The sequence below is a fragment of the Anser brachyrhynchus genome, assembly GCF_964034855.1.
Source record: "Anser brachyrhynchus genome assembly, chromosome: 9".
Lineage (NCBI taxonomy): Eukaryota > Metazoa > Chordata > Aves > Anseriformes > Anatidae > Anser > Anser brachyrhynchus.
In genome coordinates, this window is record NC_137703.1 from 2,308,904 (window position 1) to 2,330,895 (window position 21,992).

At 57.8% G+C, this 21,992-nt stretch overlaps 1 protein-coding gene and 1 long non-coding RNA gene across 2 annotated transcripts in view; both read left to right on the forward strand.

Moving 5' to 3' along the window:
* The window catches only part of LOC308199578 (IQCJ-SCHIP1 readthrough transcript protein-like), a 97,733-nt gene that overhangs the window by 62,588 nt on the left and 13,153 nt on the right, over positions 1 to 21,992 (forward strand).
* On the forward strand, positions 115 to 10,914 carry LOC308199581. Its single transcript, XR_013954717.1, has 2 exons — positions 115 to 421; positions 456 to 10,914. It is a non-coding gene; the product is annotated as an uncharacterized lncRNA (long non-coding RNA).

Sequence of the window (21,992 nt, forward strand, 5' to 3'; positions counted from 1 at the left end):
TCTGGGCGGGTGCTGGCGGGGATGGATTCCCTCCCAGAGCAGCGGGAGGGCGGCCGCGCTTCCGAGGCCTGAATGGAGTGGCCTCGGTGCTCGGAGGAACCCAGACAGGTAACCTTCGTTCGTGCAGAAACTCAGCTTTTTTTTTTTTTTTTAAAAAAAGTGCTTTTCTTGTGGCTCGGAGGCTTTCCTCTGCAGCGCTATCAGATAAACTCCTGCCGCCCCGGCTGCCGGAAGCAGCAGCGCTGCTGGAAACTCTTTGCCTCCGGTTACGTGCTGTGCGAGGCGAGGTCTCACCTACGGAATCGTGCCCGTAAGGCTTTTCCTGGGCTCACCCCGCCGAGCCGGGCTGTGTGGCCGTGCCCTCAGGCCCAGCACCCGGCGCTGTGCCCGCAGGAGGTCTCCTTCCCTGCCCGCAGCCCGGGTTCCCCGCTGCGCAGCCTGAGCTGGCAGCCCAGGTGGAAACCCCCCCCGTCCTCAGTTTTCCACCCAAACCCCGAACGGAGTTCTCGGAGCCCCAGGAACAACAGCTCCTGTGGTTTGTGGCGCTGCGATGCTCTTGCCCCTCTCCGTCCGGGCACGTTCCTGTCCCACAGGAGCCTGGGATGCTCCTGGAGGCTCCGGGACCGGGGTCCACCCACACCCAGGACGGGGGGAGGAGGAATCCGAGCTCCGCTGCTCTGATTTCCCCGCGGGAGAGGTGCGTTTCCTCTCCACCAAAGTCCTCTCGGGCCCTGCTGGGGTGGGACACGTGGCCGGGTGGCACCTCCTAGTCCCACAGACCTCCCATGGCTCGGGTTCGGAGTGACGGCGGATGTCAGAGGTGACGCCAGGACGGGGGGACGCGGTGCCTTAACGGCTCGCCGCCGTCAGCTCGAAGAGAAAATCTTTCTGATTGTTTGTTTTTATCCGTGACCCTGACATTTTCCTAAGGTTCGGCATCTTGCCGTTTATGACGCAATGTTGTCTTTGTCTTGCCTGCTGGAAACCCCAGCGTTTGTGAGCATGGAAACCGCAAGGTGGACCTAGGCAGTAAGACGATGGGCTAGTTGGCTCCAACCGCGAGACGAATCGGTTTGAAAAAGGGAAAAAAGAGAAATTTCAGCGTTAAGGCCTTGGTCGGCGTGCTCTAGAAGGATCTCGTCAACAGGGACGAGGTGGGGAGCTGCCGCTGTTGGGAGGGGAAGCGTGTCTTCGGCTGGCATATGTTAACAGGAGCCCAGCGTAGACGTTTTATTAAGAAAAACAAAATCCTGAGCAACTGTGAAACTGGAGAGGAGTTGTTTCTCTGCAGGGAGCTACCTCCGGTTGGGTTTCAGTGTGCTCCGCGGGGAGGCTGCGCCCTGCTGCAGCCTGGTCCCGCCGTGCCGCCGTCGGGCGTGCGGTGGTTGCAGGGTGCTGGGGAGGGCAGCAGGCTGTTTGCTTCTCGGCTTCACGGCTCTGCCGCGTCTCCTTTGTGACGTTTTTTGAGAATGAGACTTTAAAAAAAAAAAAGTGCTTGAGAGCTGCCGGTTCTGGTATGAGGGGCGAGCGTTTCCCGTCCCTAGCCGGGCGAGGTGGAAGGGAAGGAAGGCCGGGTGGAGCTCACGGCGCCTTGCTGCAGCGGGGCCGTGTGGCTGTGCATCCTTCCCGGCTTTCCAGGGGACGGTTTCTTTTGGGACAGGCCTCGCCGACGTGTTGGGGCCACCTGCAAGCACGGTCTGTCGAGCCAGGTCACGCTGCGTTAGACGGCTCTCCCGCCTGCTGGAGGAGAAATCCCGTCAGTTCTCAAAGGGGGTTGAAGGTTGGCGACATGCTGGGACCGATCTCATCAGGCGGCTGCAGGAAGCCCGCTGCCGGGGCTTCTCTCCCTGCCCACCTCCTGCCCGTATCAGAGGCAGGAACAAATGTGCCGCGCCGCGATTTGTGGCACTTCGGGGCCGCGGAGGTGCGCAGGAAGCAATGCCTTGTGCTCGCAGTTTCACTGCTGCTTCTAATGAAGTCAAAACCAGCATTAATAGCTTTCATTTTCTTTCCATTGCATCTCCGAGGACGGTAATTACAATCAATGGCGTGTGCTTTCTGAAAAATAATATCCGCACGTTCCGTAGTCGATTAAAAAAACCCTCCCAAGGCAGGAGGTGGCTCAGGCGGCTCGTCTCCGTAACGGGGCTTCGGCGCTGCGACGGCCCGGAGATGGATGGCCCTGCCGAATGAACGGTGCTGCCCGCAGAACAGGCTCCTTGCAGGCAGTGATAAAAGCTTGTCCCTGCAGCCTCCAGGACTTGTGCACGGGTGGGAGTGTGTCGGAGTCTGTATTTTCCCTTCTCATCGCTGGCATGTTCCTACGTAAGCTGCCGAGACAGACAGATGCCAGATACCCGGTACCTTTGGCGGTATATATAACGCGTCGTGCCTCAGCACGGTCTGCCCAGGCTTGTACCTCGCCCTCGGGCGTGTGGGCTCCTGCTTTCTGCAGAACATGCTCACTGTGTTGGGAAGTTAAATTTGTTTCCTTCTGAATCACTTGGCTCTCCAGGCTGTCGTGATTTAGAGGAGATGGGCGCAGTGCTCCTGCTCCGCTCCAAGGAGCGGTTAACCGTGGCCTGCTGCCCATGGAGACGATTTCAAAGTAGATATTATGGTCCAGGATTAAATCTTGAAATGATTTAATAGTTGGCCAGGGCAGGGTCTGGCTCTGGTGGAGTGTCTGGCTGTCGGTCACGGGCTGGGGTCAAACGGGAGCCGCGGTGCTGCTCGCTGCAGAGCTCTGTGCGCTGCCTGCGTGCTTCGTCTCCGGCATTTAGGGAGCAAATGTTTGCTTGGCGAGGTTGGCAGTGGCTTTCTTCTCACTTAAAATAAGTAAGAGCTGCTTGATGGAGCTCACTTAAAGCGTTAGGCTCTCCGTCCCTCGGTGACGTGTGATGCTGGCTGAGAGCAGGGAGCAACCGGCAGGGCTGCGATGCCCGGCAGGCATCTTCCCCCGACGAGAACTGTCAGTGCGTTAACTTCTGACACGCTCATTTTCAAAATCAAACTCGTGGCTTGCAAGAAATTGCATTTCTGTCATTCCTGCCGCGTAGGAGCACTGCCAGACCTCCTGTCCCCACCTGGCAGCAGTTGCATGCAGCAGGGCTCTTCCATTTACCGGCTTTGACCATTAACTCCTCCTACGGCGACTGGAGAGAGGAACGTGAGTGTTTGGGTGAGAGAGGTGCTCCGGGGTCAGCCCGTTCGTTTCGGGGCCCAGCTGACGAGGCAGGCACGCCTTTCGGACAGAGGCGTAACTCGGCCAGGCAGCGGGGTGGCTGCGCGCGGTGTCCCCGCGAGGTGACGTGCCGCAGCGAGGCTGCGCGTGGCGGCCGCCTCTGCATCCAGCTGGCAGCGTACTTTGGCCGCCTTCCACCCAGCTCAAAGGTTAGGTGAGGCTGGCAAGATATTAATGGTCCTGCCAAAGTGTGCTGTGTCATTAAGCTGAGAAAACAGCTCCAGGTACTCTGAAGGGCTTGTTTCGGGAGGAGCGTCGGTAATTACATGGATGGGGGAGATGTATGTTTGCTGCTGCTGAGACCCGTCCGGGCAAAATGACCACGATTAATAATCCTGGGCAAAAACTCCATCTCCGTTGCTGCCGCAAAGCCTTTCATTATAGAAAGTGCTAAATACGTGGGGTGACAGCATGCGGATTTCTTTTTGATGAATGATTCTCCTTTATCTGAGTATTAATATTATGGTAACTACGCTGTGTTATGGACACCAGCAAGCTGGCGGTGCTCCCTGGCCGTTTGGTAAGTGACCGTTTCATACGTTATGTAGAAATCGCCAAAACGAGCTGAGAAGTGGGGTGAGTGAAATGCTGACAGCAGCGAAGGCAGCAGCAAACCCTCTGCCATGTGCTCGTGTGCGATGCCAAAAAACGCCCTTCATGATGCTGCCTGTCGTAAGGTCGCTGAGCATATTTTAAGCAGATTTTGGGGTATTTGGTATAGAAAATAGCAAACACTGAAGGTTTCTAAAGAGAGAAGTCGGCTTTTATGCAAGTCAAAATCTGGATTGCCTTAGAGCAGGGTTTTGCCAGCGTAACCCCGAGACGGAGCCGTTCTGCCGCAGGAGCCGCGTCCCCTGCCCTCCGGCGCCTCCAGCGCTGCCCCAGATTTCCACTTACACAGAAGCGATACCTGGGGTTGAAACAGCAGCAGGCAGCAGGAACACTTGATAGGATAATAATTATGTACTTAGGCTTTTTTTTTTTTTCTTGCATATTGGGTGTGCTAAGTGAAGGGGTTAGCGGTTCTCAGCTCTCGGAATTGGCCTGTGCTGTGCAAAACCCGTTATTTTACCGCTGAAGGACGGTAGCTACTGCAGGGCTGGTGCTTACCCAGGGCTGGTGCGTGTGTAATCATGGTGTATGGGAAGAGAGAAATTATAGGCGGAGTGTATTAACAGGCATAGAAAGACCGAGTATTTATTCGGTGCAACTCAAAACACGTTTCGGATCTGCGGAGGAGCGCTCCAAGGCCAGGCGAGCTGCAGGCCAGGCCTCATTGCCAGGGCCGCTGCTGGCAAAGCCTTGAGCCCAAGGCTCAAGAATACAACTACAGAGCCCACCAGCCCCTCGGACTCCTGTGGGAACGTGGCAAAAGAGAATCAAATAACCATGGCAAGCGGGAGGGCCGATGGCGGAGCCGGCAGAGGCTGCGGCAGCTGCGTGGGCAGGGCACTGGGCATGGGGCAGCTGCTGCCCTTCCTGTGATCCAGCACCCATCCCGCAGCAGCCTCCTCGCTTATTTTCCAAAGTTTGTGCCCAAAGTGGAAGGAGGGCGAGGGCTGGGGGCTGCCAGCAGAAGGCCGGGCCTGGTGCGGGGCAGGGAGCCCGGCGCCCGTCCCCCGCTGAGGCGGGCAGCTTCGTGGCTCTCCCACCACAACCTGGTCTGATGAACGGTGTCTGGGAGAGGTTAGCCCTGCTGCGTCTCCCCCAGTAGCAAAAAGGGGCATCCTGCTTTCCACATGCCTACTGCCACCGGGGGACAGGCTTTGGTGGCTGTGCCGTGGAGCACTGGGCCAGGAGCGAGGGGCGAGCGTGCTGCCCGCAGCGCAGGCGGGGGGCCGGGCGGCAGAGCAAAGCACCACACCGCTCGGAGAAGTGTCCCGTCACTGCCGTCCCACACGATTTATTCTCTGTGTGGGCACACACGCACGCAGCGCTGCCCTTATCTGCGCCCAAGCACGCGCTCTTTTCTCCCTCTTGGCAATGAACTTTTCTCCTCCGGGAACGCGGCCCAGGGCCAGCGCCTCTCGGGGTGGCTGCCTTGTGAAGGACGCTCGGGGTTTGCCTCTCGTCCTAAGAAAGCAAAGGACACACAGAAAGCAAGGATGGGCTCCCCTGCGCTGTGTGATCTGTTTTGTAAACGCTAATGTGTGAAACAAACCATTTTCCAGTCTTTTGGCTAAGCACGTAAAATAAGCTTTCTGAGCGCCCAAGCGCTTTGTGTTCAGAAGGCTGTGCGACTCCCCCTGCTGAAACGAAAGGATTTCTTCCTTGCCTTAAGAAACTTGTGTTTGGCAACTAGTTTAACAAATAAACACGTAGGTTTTGCCATGCAAATTGACCCTCCGCAGGGCCTGCTGCTTGGGATTTCCTGCAGTTGGAAATGGCTGCTCAGCCACGCGTGGTAGCTGCACCCAGGTCTTGTAGGCAGCACGGAGCCAGCCATCGGTGCCCACTGCCAACGCAGAGGGGCAGGAGCTGCTTGAAGTATTAAATTTAAATGAAAACGGCATTTTTCCAGACAGCACGATGTATTTTAGAGGTTACTTTTAAATATGACATGCTTCTAGGAATGCTGCTTCCACAGTACCCAGTGCTCCACGTCCTGCGAACCTGGCAGTGCTAAACAGGTCTGCTGAAAACGTCGTATTTGGTCAGAAAAAAAAACAGCCTTTATTTCTGTTTTTCAAAGGGAAAGGCTGTTGTTAGGGTACATGTGCTTCCACGGTGCGGTTATGGAAGTCAGCTACAGCTGCCTCTGGAAGGAAGTCTGCTATCCCGGTTTCTCCCCGTGCCTCTGTATAGATATTTATCTCCTACAGCAAGCAGCTGCTCAGGATAATCACATAATCTGGTCAGTTCAGTGATTTCCAGCGTGTGCCAGTGTGGACGGTGAGTTTCTATGGCTGCAGGCTGTTGTTACAGTAAGGTCACCCAAGCCAGGCGGAGCAGGCACAAGTAGCACGGAGGAATAATACTTCTGAGCAGCGGCTGCAATCTCTCCAGCAGTGGGCCTCAGTACATTTTGGCCGCTAATTGTCGGATAATTCCACTTTTGCATGAGAAGCATCCTTAGGTATAACTGAAATAAACCAGCGCCAGCTTTGGAAATCTTTCTTCCAGCTAACCTTTATCCCAAATCAATCCTAATTCTGTAAGCAAAGCGTTAATGGCTTTGGTGGAAATGAGTTCCTGGGTTGTGTTACCTGAGCTTCAGTTGTTGCCTGAGATGGGAGCACTCCGTAATAGCTGCTGTCTTCAAGGGTTTCCAGCTTTTTCAAGTACTTGTATCATTTTTGTCCACTTTGTCTTTCCCTGTCACGCCTATGGAGTCATTTGCGTCACAGCAGTAGTAGATCTTATTTATATCACCAATTTCGGTTTCCTGCTCAGTGATCTATAGATCTCCTTTAAATGAGAAAATTGCACGAAAGCCATTTATTTGAACCTGTCTGTGCTTTGTTAAAATGAAATCCAAGCGCTCACTTGAGCTGGAGGACATAACTGCAATTCGAAGGGGCTGGGGAAAGGGAAGTGTGGGGATGAGATGTAATGCTCTCGGTTAGTAGGTGGCAATGCAAAACCGAGAGAGAGAGAGAGGGAGAAAACTATATTAAAGTGCTTAATTCTCTCTGCATACAAAAGCTGGTAGTATGTACGGTCCGTAGGGGATTGAAATGCTTTTAGTGAGTTATTAAAAATTTAATCTAAACTTTTTATTTAATGTAACTCCTGTATTGAATTTATTAAAGAGGGACCTGGGGAAATACCAGGATTCTGTACCTGGGTCATGTGTGGCCATCGTGTTTCCTGTTTTCCGTGCCTGATAGGAATTTGATGATAAACTGATCTTCGCAGTTTAAAAACAAGTAATCTGTGAATCATGTTTCCTCACTGAGTTCTCTATGCCTTGCATAGAGACATTAATAGTCAATGTCTAATAGCTTGGCGTGCAGGCTGACACAAGCTGGCTGGCCTTTTCTTTCTTCTGCTGCTTCCTCATCTTTTATTTCTCAGGCTGAAAACTGCAAAGCCAACTTCTAGCTGTGACTTGCAAAGGTGAAAGAGGCCCTTTTTTTATGGGGAAGACTTTTTGTGGGGAGGGTCGGGTGTTTTTTTCTGGATTGGGAATATGAGGAGCTGCTCGAGCCCATTTAGTTACAGGGCTGCACAGACGCGCGCGGGAGCGGTGTGGCAATGACACCGCAGGGGGCTGAGCACGAGTGACTGGCAGAGGATGGGTGGAAGTTTTCACCTGGACCTTGTGAAATAGGATTTTCTGTTGGGTGAAGGCTTTGTGCTCGAGCCTTAAATGCTGTTTGACTCCAGCCTTCCCCTGGGCAGACAGCTCTAACAAAAAGATTTATGTCGTGCTGCAGCAAAGCAGAGAAAAGAGGAATGTCAAAATGCTCGAGAAAAGACAGATGCAAATGTGCGCCCTTCTCCCGCAGGGCAGCCGGCAGCTTGGCTGGCCGAGCACAGAGGTGCGAGCCCTGGTGCTTGCACGGCAGCACTGGGCTCCTAACTTCAATATCTCCCAGCTCGTCACTTACGGAGGCTGACCTGGGAGCTGTAACCTTGAAGAAACATCTCCAAGAGCTTCCCAACTGCCTGGTGCTCTGCAGCGGAAAGTACACGCTGATCAGGGCACGCACTGAAAGTCTTGTAAAATACGCGTTCCCTTTTGCAGTGCTGCTCCTGGGCAGTTTCCCGTTCTGGCCTCCCGTGTGGAGCTGTTTTAAGGACACGATGCTGTCCCTGCAGAGCCACCCTGCAGCTCCAGGGTCGCTCCCAGCTCCCATCTTCTCCTGCAGTTTGTTCACAGTCCCTCCCACCTTGTTAGCTGCACATTTGAGTACTAATGAAATGGATTTGGACGCAGAATTAGCTGAAGGTTCGTAACATTGAAACTACTGATATTAATAATAGATGCTGGAGAGCCTCTGCGGCGCCAGAAAGCTCCTGGAGGGCTTTGAGGAGGTGGCCACTGGGTTTAGTGGCCATGGTGGTGTGCACGGAGGTGTCCTAAGAGCTGGGACAGCTGGGTGGCCGCGTCCCCGCCGTCGCGGCTGAAGGCACGGGGTGTGAGCACCCCTCTGTGGGTTGCAGAGCTCTCGTTGCACGTCCTGGTCCTGATGCAGAGCCTTCTGGAGCAGGGGATTTATATTTAAACTTACTGCTGATGTTGTCTGTAGGACATGACATACCACTTACGGTATGCGTGCTAATTACTCTTATGTTTGTGTTTCGCACCAAACAAAACTGGAACCGAGCCCAGAGCTGTCCGAAATCTGGATCAGCCCCTGCCCTCCCGCGGTGCCGGAGGGACAGGATTTCAGCCCTGAGACAGGGGCAGCTGGCTCGAAGCAGTAACTGTAGCTTCATGGGAAGTTTTTTCCTTGATGAAGTAATGTGTCTGGATGAAACCTGGTGAATGAAAACATCCAAGAGCACGTGTTTCGTGGGGAAATAACACCCTCTGGTAAAGTGAACTTGCCCAAGTGCGGGCGACCAGAAATACCCAGCATTTTGGCCATACCGCTGCCGCTTCCCACGTTGCAGCAGAGCTGCTCCCCCTGAGCATCGGGGACTGACACCCGCCTGCTCCCAGGGCCGTTTATTTTGTAACTGCGGGTTGGCATTGCTTTGCTGTAGTAGCCAGCATTATCATCGCCTTCTCTTTTTCCTCCCACGGCTCAGGTACTTGCCCGAGAGCATCGCCAGCCGTTCACCCTCTCCCCCATCAAAATGAAAACCAAGCTGTGCCACCAGCTTCAGGCCAGGCCTGCTGCCTACTCCGAGCTGGTGACACGCTCCGGGGACAGGTCCCTGCTGCCCTGGGGGCACTTTGCTGGGCGATCCCAAAAGCCCGGGCCTGCAGAGGGGCTGCCCCGTAGCCAGGGGCTGGTTTGCAGAGCCCCCAGCCCGGTGCAAGCTGCAGTGGGCAATGTGGCTTCTGCCTGGTCAGTCCAAGTTAAAATGCCATTGCTTGGCCTTCTGCTCATGGCCCGTGGCTCCTGTCGGGGGTGATGGGGAGGGAAGCTGCGTGGCACAACGAGAACCTCCTGCCCTGACCGTTTTCTTCCCATGGGCAGCTTTTCCCCCCGTTCCTTTCGCAGAGGTAGCCTGGTAAACCGCAAAAAAAATACAGCCTGTCATTTCTCTGTAGGGGGAGTCTGAGACATAGAAACAGCTTCTGAGAAAGGCGTATCAGTAGCCGTGCTGCTGGCTGATTGCTGCGGAGCTCCAAAGGCTTCGGAAAAACACGGGTTTGTTTGCAAAAGGTGTGCACGTGAGTTCCCCTGAAAAAGGGGGGCTGGGGAAAGGAACGCAGCCTGCGGCTCCTCTTCTGCTCAGGGCAGCCCCCAGCCAGGCAGCAGCCGGCCCCTGCCCGCAGCAGGGCGGCGATTCTCTGCTTTCTGGCCCGGGAACAAGGAGCTGCTGCCTGCCAGCCCCAGGCACGTTTCCTTCCCTCCAGCTGAGCATCGCTGGGGGAGGCCGCAGGGCCGGGGCTGTCACCGTGTGTCCCCCGCGGGCACGTTCCTGCTGGCTTTGGGCCTGGTCGGGTGGAGCCGGGCAGGCCGGGGGCTGCTGCTGGGCCTGCAATTAGTGCCCTAATTGCACTAATGGGGGAAGGAGAGGGGGGTTAGGGGGCTGTCAGGGCTTGGAGGGGTTAACCCGGATCATTGGTGTTTGGTTATCGATCCACCCCTCGGCTTCGGGAGGGAGGAAACACCACACGGAGGAAACACCTCACGTCACACCTGGCCCTAAAAACCCGCAGGCAGGGATGCTCTGTGCTTTGTAAGAGCTGCGGGCTCCCAGCGCTCAGCCTGCTGGCAGCAGGAGCCTGCGGCCAAGTGGGGGAGTGAAAAATGGGAGCTGGGAGGCGAGGAGCATCCTTCTCTTGCTCTTATATGGAGCTGCCTCGCCGCCGGCTGTGACTCCCTCTCTCCATGACTAACGAGGCTCAGCTGGGATCCACCCTTGCTTATCCTGTTATTTTTAGAGTTTTCCGTCCTCACGCTCAGCGTGCCGGCCCTGTCAGCGGCTCTCACGGCACGGCACGCCGTGCTTTCGGCCCTCTTGTGCCTGCCTGCGAGTCCTGCGTGGGGAGCTGAGGCGCCAGGCCCGGGCAGGGAGCTGCTGCTGACGGCGGCGTTTCAGAACGTGCCCCTCTCCTAAATGTGACCCCAAGATTTATTTTGCTTTCTCAAGTCGGGAGTCCAGCTCGCAGGACTGACTTTGCAGCCGTTTTCTTAAGGATCGCAAATGTGAAACAGACGGCGAGAGCCGGGTTCTGAGGGCTGAGATCTGGGTTTGCTCCCACGCGGCAATCGCAGACTTCCAAAAAGCCTCGATCTCAGCAGTTCAGGGGGGTGAAGCTCTGTGAGGGCTTATTAATTTTTGGAAAGGTGTGTGCATAGGATAAATAGACCAAAAAAAAAAAAAAAAAAAGTAGATTTCCGCTAGGCTTTGTCAGCAGGAGCTGAGTTACAGACAGCGAACTTCAAAACGGGGCAAGAAATCCCCGCCTGTTTATTTCTGTCGTGCCCGTGACTCAGACGAGGGCTGTCCTGGTGCGCTCCTGCCTGTGTTCAGGAAGCAGTTAGAGGGCACTGCTCTTATCGGCGTGTCCTTGTGCCCCGTGTTTATAGGATCTGGCTGGGTTTGAAAAAGAAACTTTTAATTTCTGAGTGTCTTGGTAGCGTGGTCTGCGTATTTCTTCAGCCTCTAAGTCCCTGTTCCGGGCTTTTACCACCTGCTTGGCAATTCAAGTGAGTTCCCTTATAAAGCCAGCCCCTACCCGAGCCTCCCAGACGCTCCCTGCTGGAAAGCAGGAGGGGAACAGAATGGGACAGGCAGGCTCGAGGCGACCGATACCGGAATAATCCCAGAATAATCCCAGAATAATCCCAGAACGGTGCTGGCGCCACCCACATGTGCTGCCCTCACGGTCCTCTGGGCTCGGGGCCTTCGCTGATAACTGGGGGCTGATTTTTGTTATCAGACAAGGGCAGCTACAGCCTGCTGGCATGCAGCACGCCGCAGACAAATGAATTGCCTGTGGGTATAAACGCTGGTTATACGTGTGTCTGTACTCCTGCATGGCCGGGCTGGAGTTTCAGGGACGTTGTCACAATTTAATCCCAAATTGGGCTTTAATCCCAAACTTGCTCCTGGCTGCCCTGGTGCCCACATCCCCAGGCTGCTGAAGGGTTGCTGGGTGCGGAGCTCGGGGTGTGGGGTTTGGGTTTCTGCACCTGACTCATGAACGTCTCCGTGTAACTCCTCGTGTCCCCGTTTGGGGAAGCTGAAGGCCGCACGGTTCTTCATCATCTCAGGGGAAATCTCTCTCCCTCTTCCCCTTCTTCTCATACCTTTTTTTTTTTTTTTCCTTTCTTCTCATATCTTTGGAAAATGCTCCAATTCTTCTCCTAGCGTGCCATTAAAATGCACATCTTAGTGCAGAAAATGGGCTTTGCTGAGCAAAAACCCGAGAGTGAGAGCTGTAAGTGCCCCCCTACTTTCCCCTACTCCTTCTCACCATCCAGCTGGAGATTAGGAAAGCCCATTTATTTTGCCTCCCTACCACTCCCCACCTTTGGGCAGGACTAATATAGCCTTGTTTTGTCGGAAATCGAGCAGCAGGGCACGAAAGGGGAAAACTACGATCTTTGGTCAGTGAAGTCGTGTAATTGTCTGCAGAGGGTGCTGAGGGGGCCTTGTGCTTGGTGCTGCCCCGCGTTTGTGCTGCGGGCGGGGTTTAATTTTGGTTCGGGTGAGAGGATGTAGAAATGAGGTGCTGGGACCGACGGGCCGGGGCTTGTGGCAGCTGGTCCCAAAAAGCAGCTTTCCAACATGCATCAGGTCTGCACCGCGCGCGTCTGTGGGTACAGGCCAAAAGCGCGGAAAGTTATTTGTAGCCGATGGAATTCGTTACAAATCCTCTCCCAAAGAAACAGCGCTGCAGAGCAAGGTGGATTGTAGCATTTTAATTTATTTATATTAATACAAAACCTTGCAGTTTTATATTGTTCTGTTGGAAAGCTCGCGTTCGCCATAGCATTTTGCATAATGCGAATATCGCATTTCTGAAGGAACAGCTCATTCTTAAGAACATAAATAAAATTGCAGGGAGGCAGCGAAAGCTTTTCGGTTGCTATCTCACCGTGCTCATTAGCAATGAGAATGGAGAAATGGTTCTCCATTCATTAGCAGTAAATAACTGGTGGGATATCATACCTACTAATCATCAGGCCATTTGTAACTTCTCTATTAAGCACGTGCGAGCCAGCTTATGAATCGCACAATTGAAAATTTAGCCCATGCAGCTGTATCAGCGCGTCTTTCCAGATCAGCTCCGTGGAAAAGTCTGAGGGTGTGCTGCATGGTTCCTCACTTTTGGATCACCAGAAAGTTGCAAACACTTGGGTGGCTGAAATTAATCACTCTAATTCGCTGTAAAGCATTCACCGTCCTGTGCACGGGGGGGATCATAATGGGAGAGCGAAGTTTCTGCAGCCTTCTGCTCCGTGTTTTGAGGGAATAGAAAGTTGCGGTTGGGTCGTGTAAAGCCACAGGTGCTGTCTGGGGGACACGTAGAAAGTTTTCCGCGTAAATCTCTTACCCCTGAAAATGGCCCGCAAGAAAGTTAAGGTTGCAAGATGTGCATCATAACCTCTGCGTAACTTCTGCATCAAAATAAGAACACGACAGAGGATTTCGTGAAGCACAACAACACAACAGCACCTTTCCTGGTGCTCTTTCATTCCCAACTCATACGAATTCCAAAAGAATAGAAATTCACTGAAGAATGTTTTTGTTTTTGTTTATTCCTGTATTTTCCTGATAAAGCCACATTTGGTCTTCTAAGAGGAAGAAGAAGAGTTTTATTCTGATGTTTCATTGCACAAGATTTTATCCTAAATATTTATCTTTGGCACCCCTGTGCTTTGGGAGGGTTTTGTAAAGCTTCTTGCTGTAAAAGGCTGCAGAAACCTGTGTGGAAATAAAAAGTCCATGGAAGAGGGACAGGTATTGTCTGGATTTTTAAATCACCTGAGAATTACCTCCTCGTAAGGAGGAGTAACATGTCCAAAATGATGGAAAACAGCTCAGCATCGTCTTTCCTCAATAAAGAAGCAGTGGCTACAGCATTACACATGAATGTAATCCAAACAAGTATTTCCCTTTCCAAGGAGATTTCTAGTATTAACCGATTAAAAAAATAATCTTTTTTTTTTTTTTTTTCTTCTTGCTAGATTTAAACCCTGGAGAAGCTTTAGCTTGGCTTAAAGAGGAGCTAAATCCATAACTCCCAGTAAATCGTCAGCAAATGTAGATGAAGTCCCGTGATGCCATATGGGATTCCCAGTTGTGTGAAGGCTGGGGCACGCCGTCCTGTAGGAACTCTGTGGGGTTTTCATCGGGGCAAAGCAACCCCAGCGCTGGCCCTGGCTCAGTGCAGGAGCGGTGCTCGCGGGGGGCTCAGCGCGTGGTGCGGGGCACGCATAAAAATAGACGCGTGGGGCAGTGGGAAGTTCTGAATACACAAGGAAAGGGCTGGCTGCGGCTTCCTGTGAGGTACCCACATTTCTTCACTTCCTTCCCGCGGCGGTGAGAACGTGCCCCGCTCCCTGCCCGCCCCGGCTACGCAGTCAGGAGTGCTCGGCTTTCCTGCGAGGGTGCAGCTGTATTGCAGGGTCTGCTCCCTGCGGAGCAATGGCTTTGGGAGTGCTGGGAACCTGCGCGCGCTGCCCGGCTCCGTTACCGGTGCCCTGGGGCTGACCGTGGGCAGCTCCAGGCTTGTGCGTGCCCCACGGGTGTGCAAGGGGCCAGGGCATGGCGATTAAGTGATGGCTTACTGGAAGGTTAAAGGAAAAATCCTGAAAGATGTGCACAGAATCGGAAATTACATATTTTCCCCCAGAACTGGGGATGCCGGGTGTTTTCTCCTTCTGTAGGGGGATAAGCAATGAAGCCCTAACGTTTAACCACGGGGATTTCAGTGCCTGGTAAAGCCGCGTTTTCTTTCCATGCTGGGCAAAGGGGGAGCTGTCCCCTCTGCAGCACAGGCATCTCCCCACTCCCCAAGCCCTCGGCAGAAGAAGCCTCAGTAGGAAACCCAAAAGCAGGTGGTGCAAATGCCCCCGGGCTTCTCTTCCCCATTGGCAGGGGCCACTGGGGGTCCTGGGGTGTTTTGGGGTCTTCCCGCTGGGTCGTGCGTCTGCGGAGGGCAGCAGCGCTCGGTGCACCCGGGGGCATCGTGCCACACTGACCCGCCTGGACGGCCGCCAGGAAGCTTTCCCTCCATTTAATCAGGCCTTGCATTAATTATTACCTACCCGCCTGACTCGCTGCCGAGCGGGCGATGGCAAACCGGCCCGGAGGAGAGGAGCAAACCCCTGGGCTGAGGCCGATGTCTGGCCTCTTCCGTGTGCTCCCCGTTGAGGGCACCGCGGGCCTGGAGGAAAAGCCTGGCTGCAAACCAGGCTCTCTTCAAGACTTACAGTATGTTTTTTTCTTTTGAATTTGTTGAAGTGAGGCCCCAATAACTAGGGCTGCCGACACTGTGGCTCACTTCATTCAAATGGAGCAGCCATCTGAGCCTGTGTTTGGGCCATTTGGGGTACTCGTCTTTCGTTTTTAAACCTAATCCCAAGAGGCAGAGCTTCCATGGCTCTTTTCTTTTATTAGCACCTTCCACACGTGGTGAAGCTGCCGACCAGGTGCGTGCGCTCCTGTGCTCGCTTTTCCCAGGGGATTTCGGGCTCGTGGCTGGGTTGAACCCTGCTGTGGTGAGTGGGAGCAGTGGAGCCGGGGTCTCCTCTCCATCCACATCACCGAAACGCACAGGGACCAGGGCACTGCATCCGCCCACCCCTGCTCCAGCTTCTCCGGCCTGGCTGCGCGAAGGAGGAGCCCAGAAAGCCGCGGCAGGGCCCTTTTTCCTACAGAGGCCGATTTTTTTCTGGAGGCGCATCTGGTGCGGGGAATCAAACCCGAGCCGCGCTGTGAGCAAGTGCAGCGTTTCTGCAGTCGTTGCCGTTTCTAACGTGGCCGCAGCTGGCTGCGGGAGGAGCCGGCCACGGCTGGTCCTGCAGCACGCGGCCACCCCAGGACGGAGGGCAGGCCCCGGGGTGCCTCCAGCTGCCGGCCAGAGCACCTCAGGGCCCGCGTCGTGGTGCCCTGTGGGTTCTGTGGGTGTTGCGGTGCTCCTGCGATGGGCCCCATCCAGCAGCAAGCAAGGCTCAGGACCCGCTGTGCCCCAGGCCTTGCGCCGGGGCTCTCGGGGTACCCAGCACCCCGGGGAGCAAGCGGCGAAGCCGAACCGTGGCTGACCCGCAGCCCAGCCCGCTGCAGGTGCAGGGACGGGAGGACACCCGCCCGGGTCCCCATTTTCCCCGCTTGTCACCAGTTTTAGGGCCGTCGGAGCGGTAAGGCCGAGCCGGGGCTCGGAGCCCTCCAGGCCCCAGCCTCCGGCGAAGCCCCCGGCCCTATTTGGGGCGGTGATGGGGGGGGGGCTCTGAGGAGGGCAGGGCCGTGGGGGGACCGGGGACCCCCTCCCAGCCGCCGCCGTGCCCCCCCGTGCCCACCCCCATCGCGGAGAGGCGGGGGCGGCGCCGCGGGGGCGTTGCTTTAGCGCAGCACCCCCCCCCCCCCTCCCCGCCTCACCCGGGGGAGCTTTAATTTAATTTTTTTTCCCCCATTTTCGTTCTCCCCCCCCCCCCCCCCCCCCCCCCCTTCTCCCGGCGGCGGGCTCGCTCTTTGTGTGGGAGGGAAGGAGCCGGCGGCTGGCGCTGGGCCCGGCGCCCCCCTCATCACCGCCCGCCCCCCCCCCCCCCGAGCCCGGCGGAGCCGCGGCCGGCGCTGCGCAGGCGGGGCCGGGCGGCAGCGTCCATCTTCCCCGCGGGATGCTCCGAGATGGTCCTGCAGGAGAGCGGCCCCTACCAGGTGCCGGGGGGGGGGCCCCGAGCCTCCGGGGGGGGGTCCGAGCCTCGGGGGGGGGGGAGCTGAGGGGCTTCGGGGGGGTCCCGTGGGGAACGGGGGCCGGGGAGGGGCCGGGCTTTTGCGGGGGGACAGTGGGAGGTGCGGGGCAGAGCAGCCGGAGGGGTTGGGGGGGGGTGAAGGGAGGGGGGGGCTGCGCCTTGCCGCAGCTTTTTGGGGTGCGGGGGGGGGCCGGGCTGGGCGCTGCGGGGGGGGCTGCGCGGTGGTGATGCTGCGGCCCCGCTGCTTCCCCCCCCACACACCCCGCCGCCCTGCAGCGCAGCGCCCCCGGCCAAATGCAGGGCCCCCCCCTCCCCAAATACAGGCCCCCCCCCCCAAATACAGGACCCCCCCCAAATACAGGACCCCCCCCCCCAAATACAGGACCCCCCCCCCCAAATACAGGACCCCCCCCCCCCAAATACAGGCCCCCCCCCCCCAAATACAGGACCCCCCCGCCGTGCCAAATGCAGGTGCTCCGGGTTCGGGCCCGCCCCGGGGGTGCTGAGCTCCAGCAGCGGCCCCCAGCGAAGCGGGGGCGGCCCGGGGGGAGCCACGATCCCGGCCCTGAGCCCCCAACAAGGCCCATCCCGGCCCCCGGGGGGGGGCAGCAGCAGAGCTGGGGGGGGCAGCGGCGGTGGCTGCGTGTGCCGAGCATCCTTTGGGTGGGGAGAGCGGGGCCGGGGGCTGCTGCGGCCCCTGGAATAGAGGGGGGAGGGGTGCACCTGCCTGGGGAATGGCATTTTGGGGGCTTGATCGCCTGGGGGAGGTTGTTGCCCCCCCCCCCCCCCCCAATATCAGCGTGCTGCGGCGGTGCGGACGTGCGGTGCAGTGCGTGCTGCAGGATGCCCCGGGGGCACGGCCGGCCGGCGGGGACGGCACCCGAGAGACCGACCGGGCCCTGGCCAGGGCAGCATCGCAGCCTCGGTGTCCCCTCAGCTGCATTGAACCCAATTTCAGCCCGTGTCTCAAGGCAAAATGCCATCATTGTCAAATCCATCACGCAGGGAAAAGATACCGCTGCGAGTGTACGTATATACAGAGAGAAAAGGGTTCAGAAGCTTTGGCAGTGAGTGTTTTCAACCTAACAAATGCTTCTGGAAATGAATTTCCCTTTTTAGCTCCTTTGGAGAAAAAAAAAATAATAATAATCCCGTTTATTCATTCCCCGCTTGAGGGGATCTGGTTTTTCTGCAGCTCCGAGCCTGTTGCTCTCGTCCCTCAATAAATGGTGCCATTGTTTGTGCACGGCGGATGTTTTCCCGGCACGCTGAGACCTCGGGGCTCCCGGCTGCCTCGCCGCCCTCGGGTGCCCGGTGCCTGGTGCCCGGTGCCCGGTGCCCGGCATCCCGAGGCCGTGCCGGCCTGTTCAGCTTCCCTGCGTGCTGCAGCCCCGGTTCTGTGCCGTGGCAGCAGCGCCGCGTTGGATCTGTTTTAATCTCCGCTTGTTTACGAGCTGCTTTCTCTCCTCCCGAACGATAAATATGAGAGCGGAGGCAGGCAGAAAGAATGCGGAGCTCGCGGAAACGGTCCTTTGAATGTAATCTGTCCCAAAACACTGCGAAGAGTCAGGGAAACCCTGCCCCCCAGGCCCATTAACCTACAGGCCAAGTTTTAATCCCCCCGTGGCTGATGAGCCCGGCTTTGGGATCGAACCGGAGGCAGAAATGATGGGATTTTGGCGGCCGCCCTGGGCACGGCGGGGGGAGGAGGGTGGCGGTGCGTAGCTGCGCTCCTCGCATCCCTGCCCACATGCCTTTTCCGGAGCTGCTTGGGATTTATGAGAGCTGCAAAACAAACAGAGGAACAAGCCGACGCGCTGGGAGAAGCCGAGGGCATGTTTGGTTTAGAGGAATTCAGCAGAAAACCTCTGACCTGAGCGGGGCTGGGAGAAGAGCCCCGCACCAGGAGGGCGCCGGGCTGGACGGGGTTGGGGACCCGCTCGCTTCGAGCTCAGCCTGGTTGCCCCATGGCCAGGAGGCCCCAGCGCCTTTCCTGGGCCACTGCCCGGTGTCAGCAGGTGGCCGCTGGCCTCTCCGTCCCCGGGGGCCGGGGCTGGCAGTGCCAGCTCCCATCCAGCCGCACACTGCTGTGCCCACGGGGCTCCCAGCGATACCCACGGCCACCGCCGCCTCCGCCAACGGGGATTTTCTAAAAACTGATGGAAAAACACCCCGTACAGACCGCCGCGGGATGGCTAAATGAGGACACGCTCCCTGAAGGCCACAAATAAACCGAGCGTTAGAAAAAAAAGGATAAAAGTGATTTCCTCTTAGTTGTTTCTTTCCCCGTTTCGTACTGTTTAATTCTCCCGTGCCAAATATTTTGTTCGGGGCTCCATTTTTCTCCTACTATTTGACAAGAACAGTGCCGGCTCTTGCATGTTGGGTAGGGTTCAGTGGGGTCCTGAGCTTGCACAGAAGGAAAGCGCGGCGTGCAAATGCGGACCTTAACACTGCAGTGAAGGCGAAGTCGTTTCCTTTTGTCCTAACGTGTGTTTGAGCAGCACCGCGCTGCCTTACAGCCTTGGTCGGCGTTTCGGCTCGTCTTGTGAGCGCATATTTTCGGCGTTGCCCAAGAGATGCACCGTTGCAGGCCCCAAAACCGGGCTCCTCAGGCTGTTGCTGGCCTCATCCCTGCTTCCTCGCCTTTCGGCACAGCGTTGGATGTGCCAGCGCTCAGGTAGGCATCTGCAAGAGGGAGGGCACGGGCGGCCTCGTCCCTCCGCTCGCAGTGCTGTGTTTTAACAAATCTCTGCGGTGCAGGGGCACGGCGGTTTGAAGGGGCTCCTCACAGGAGGTTTATTCGGACCTTTACGATAAAATAAATGTCCTGTGACGTGGTGCTGGTGAGATTTCCGTGAGTGATCCGCCTCAAAAATATCTGTGGGGAGGGCGCACAAGCGGCCGGTGCTGGCTGTGTGCAGACCGCGGGGTGGAGGCCACCTTTAGGTCCCAGCTGGGCACCGGCACTGGCTTTGTGGGGAGAGTTTTGGGTGTTTTTCGTTGAACTTCACTGGGAATTTGGGGTTTGTACCTAGTAACTCGGTAACCGGCGGTGTTTGGAAGCTGGTCCTGAGCAGCAAGTGGCTGGAGGCTTCTCTTTGAGCCTCCCCCAGTGGAGGAGGCCGACACGTGCCAGCAATGTTTCGGAGCTTTTTATTCACCCAAACAAACGTTAGGTATGCGTGGCCTGGTTAAATTCAGATCCTTGCGCGCTCGTAAGCAACCGGCATGTTTAAAGTGCACGAAACACGAAAGCGGCCTGCTTCCTTGCCCTGTCCGAGCCGACTGGAAGGCTGGCCTCCCCGGCTGGCCTCATCCTTACCGCGGGGCCCCCAGCAGCACCCGGCAGCACCCAGCAGCACCCAGCAGCACCCAGCAGCACCCGGCAGCACCCGGCAGCACCCGGCAGCACCGTGGCACTGGCAGGGGCAGCACGCTCCCGTTCGCGCAGCCCCGAGCCGAGCCGCCCTCGCCGTGCCCGTTACAAGTTTTCCTTTTGTGCTATAAAAAGCGAAGCGGCCTCAGGTGGTTCTGGCAGCTTCTCCCCAGCGCTCCCATCGCCCGTCGCCGAATGGAGGAGCAGCCGCTGTAACCATGGAGCCGCCTCGCAGCTGATGCAATCTGACGTGTGCTCCCCCGTACCCGGGGGGGGGCTCGGCAGCCGGCGATGCCCAAGCCGAGCGTACCTTGGAGCGCGGCCCCGTGCCGCTGCTGCTTTTGTTCGCGGGAGCCCGCCGTGGGTGCTGTGGGCGCCTCTCGAGAGGACGCCGGGTGCCGGAGGGACGGCTGTGGGGCTGGTGCTGCGCACCCCTGGCAGCCTTCGGCGTCGCGTGGGGAAGGAGCGGACACCAGCGGCTGGCTCCCTGCGCCGGGACACCCACCAAGGGCCCCCATCCCGGGGCTGAGCTTTCTCCGGAGCTCGGGACGACTTTTTATTCGGCTGTGAGCAGCTGCCGAGGAGGACGCCCAAATCCCCCTCAACAGGGCTGCGGGGGTGCTCCCACCACCACCTCCGGCCACGTTTGGTTTCCCTCCCGATGCCGTGTGCCAAAATGCTGGCAGATCCGGGCTTGTCCCCGGGGATCCGGGGACCCCATCTGCGGGACGCTCTCAGACGTTCCTCCCGCACCGGGCTGCTCGGGGGGGGTCCCGGGGGGCTGCCGGGGGCCGGGCAGCTGGCAGGGCCCTCACACGGGGCTGCACGGCTCGGTCACCCCAACGGCACCGCAGGCTGCGGGATCCCGGCCGTAAGCCCTCCTTCCCCTCCCCGGTGCGCCGCCTTCCCTCCCTGGGAGCTCCCAGGCCGATCGTGTCTGCAGAATCCTAAAAAAAAAAACCACAAAAAACACACTTTTCTTGAAGAAATGAGGGCCGGGGCCTACCGGCGCGGTGCCGTAGGCCTCATTGTACTCTGAACAAAGGTGCTCGGAGAAGCCAAGGCGCGTTATCAGAGCGGACGTCAGGGTCCCCATTGTCGGGAGGGGAAGTTAATTTTAGGAGCAGCGGGAAATGACACGGGGAGTCAGCGGCGGGGGGGCCAGAAATAATGAAATGCCCGGACAGCAGCAATTCCCAACCGAGGCGAGGACCAACAAGCACCGTCCTGGGAAAGTAACCGGATTAAACAATCCTGCGTGGTGTTATTTTTTTTTTCCTGCCACTTCAGGGCAGAGTAAGGCGTAATTCCTATGTCACCGGAGCCGGTGAACTCCGCACGGTTTGGGTTTGGGGTGGGATGAGGTCGGTAGGGCCTGGCTCCGCCATTTGGGCTGCGGGGCTGTTGGAGCTGGCTGTGATGGACCTGTAGCTGGGTCCCAGCAGAAAGCGGCACCTCTGCGCCGGCAGCGCCACGTTCGGAGGCTCGCGGGGCAGATGGGACGGGAGGGCCATCCTGCGAAGGGTCCCCTATAGAACTGCGCGTCCGGAGCTGCTCCCGCGGGGCGGGTGGCGAGCCCAGGCTGCTGGGGCTCCGCTCGCTACCTCCTAGAAACCTTTTTTTTTTTTTTTTCCGCACCTGAGAGAACCGCTTTGGGCCGGGAACACCCCGCTGGGAGCTCCCTGCTACCCGCGACGGACCCACGCCCCGCTGCCAGCTCCTGTTGGGACGATCCCCGCGGAGAGAACCTGGGGAGAAAAAACCCCGTCCCCTGGCGGCACCGGGCCCTGGCTCTGACATAAGACACCGGGATTTTTCCTGCCCTTGCGCAGCCGGCGAGGGCTTGGGGCTATTTTTACCCGGCGCTGCCAGTGGCTGGAGGGAGCCCTCGGCTTTCCTCCGCCGGCTCCCGCTAATCAGCCCCGGCCGCTGCCTTTGACTTTATTAGGGCAAGCCGCGGGTGGGGAGGCGGCGAGGCCCCGGTGAGCGAGGCCCCGTCGCCGGCGGGCGGCAGCGAGCGGGGCGCCCGGGGCCACGCTGCCATGTCCCCGCGGCGCGGCGGGGAGCGGCGGGGAGCGCCCGGCAGCCGGGGCCATGAGCGGGGCCGGTGATGGAATGGCTGACATCATCGGGCAGGCATCCGCGCGGGACGTGGAGGGGAATTATAAAAAGGTAGGGGACAGAAAGGAGCCTTTTGTCTGCACGCTCTGCGCAGCCGGGTGCTGCCGAGCACCCTTCGCTGGGCACGGGGCCGCGGGGCTCGGGCACGGGGCTGTGGGCATGGGGATTGGGAATGGGGCTTGGGCACGGGGCTTGGGCACGGGGCTTGGGCACGGGGCTTGGGAATGGGGCTTGGGAATGGGGTTTGGGCACGGAG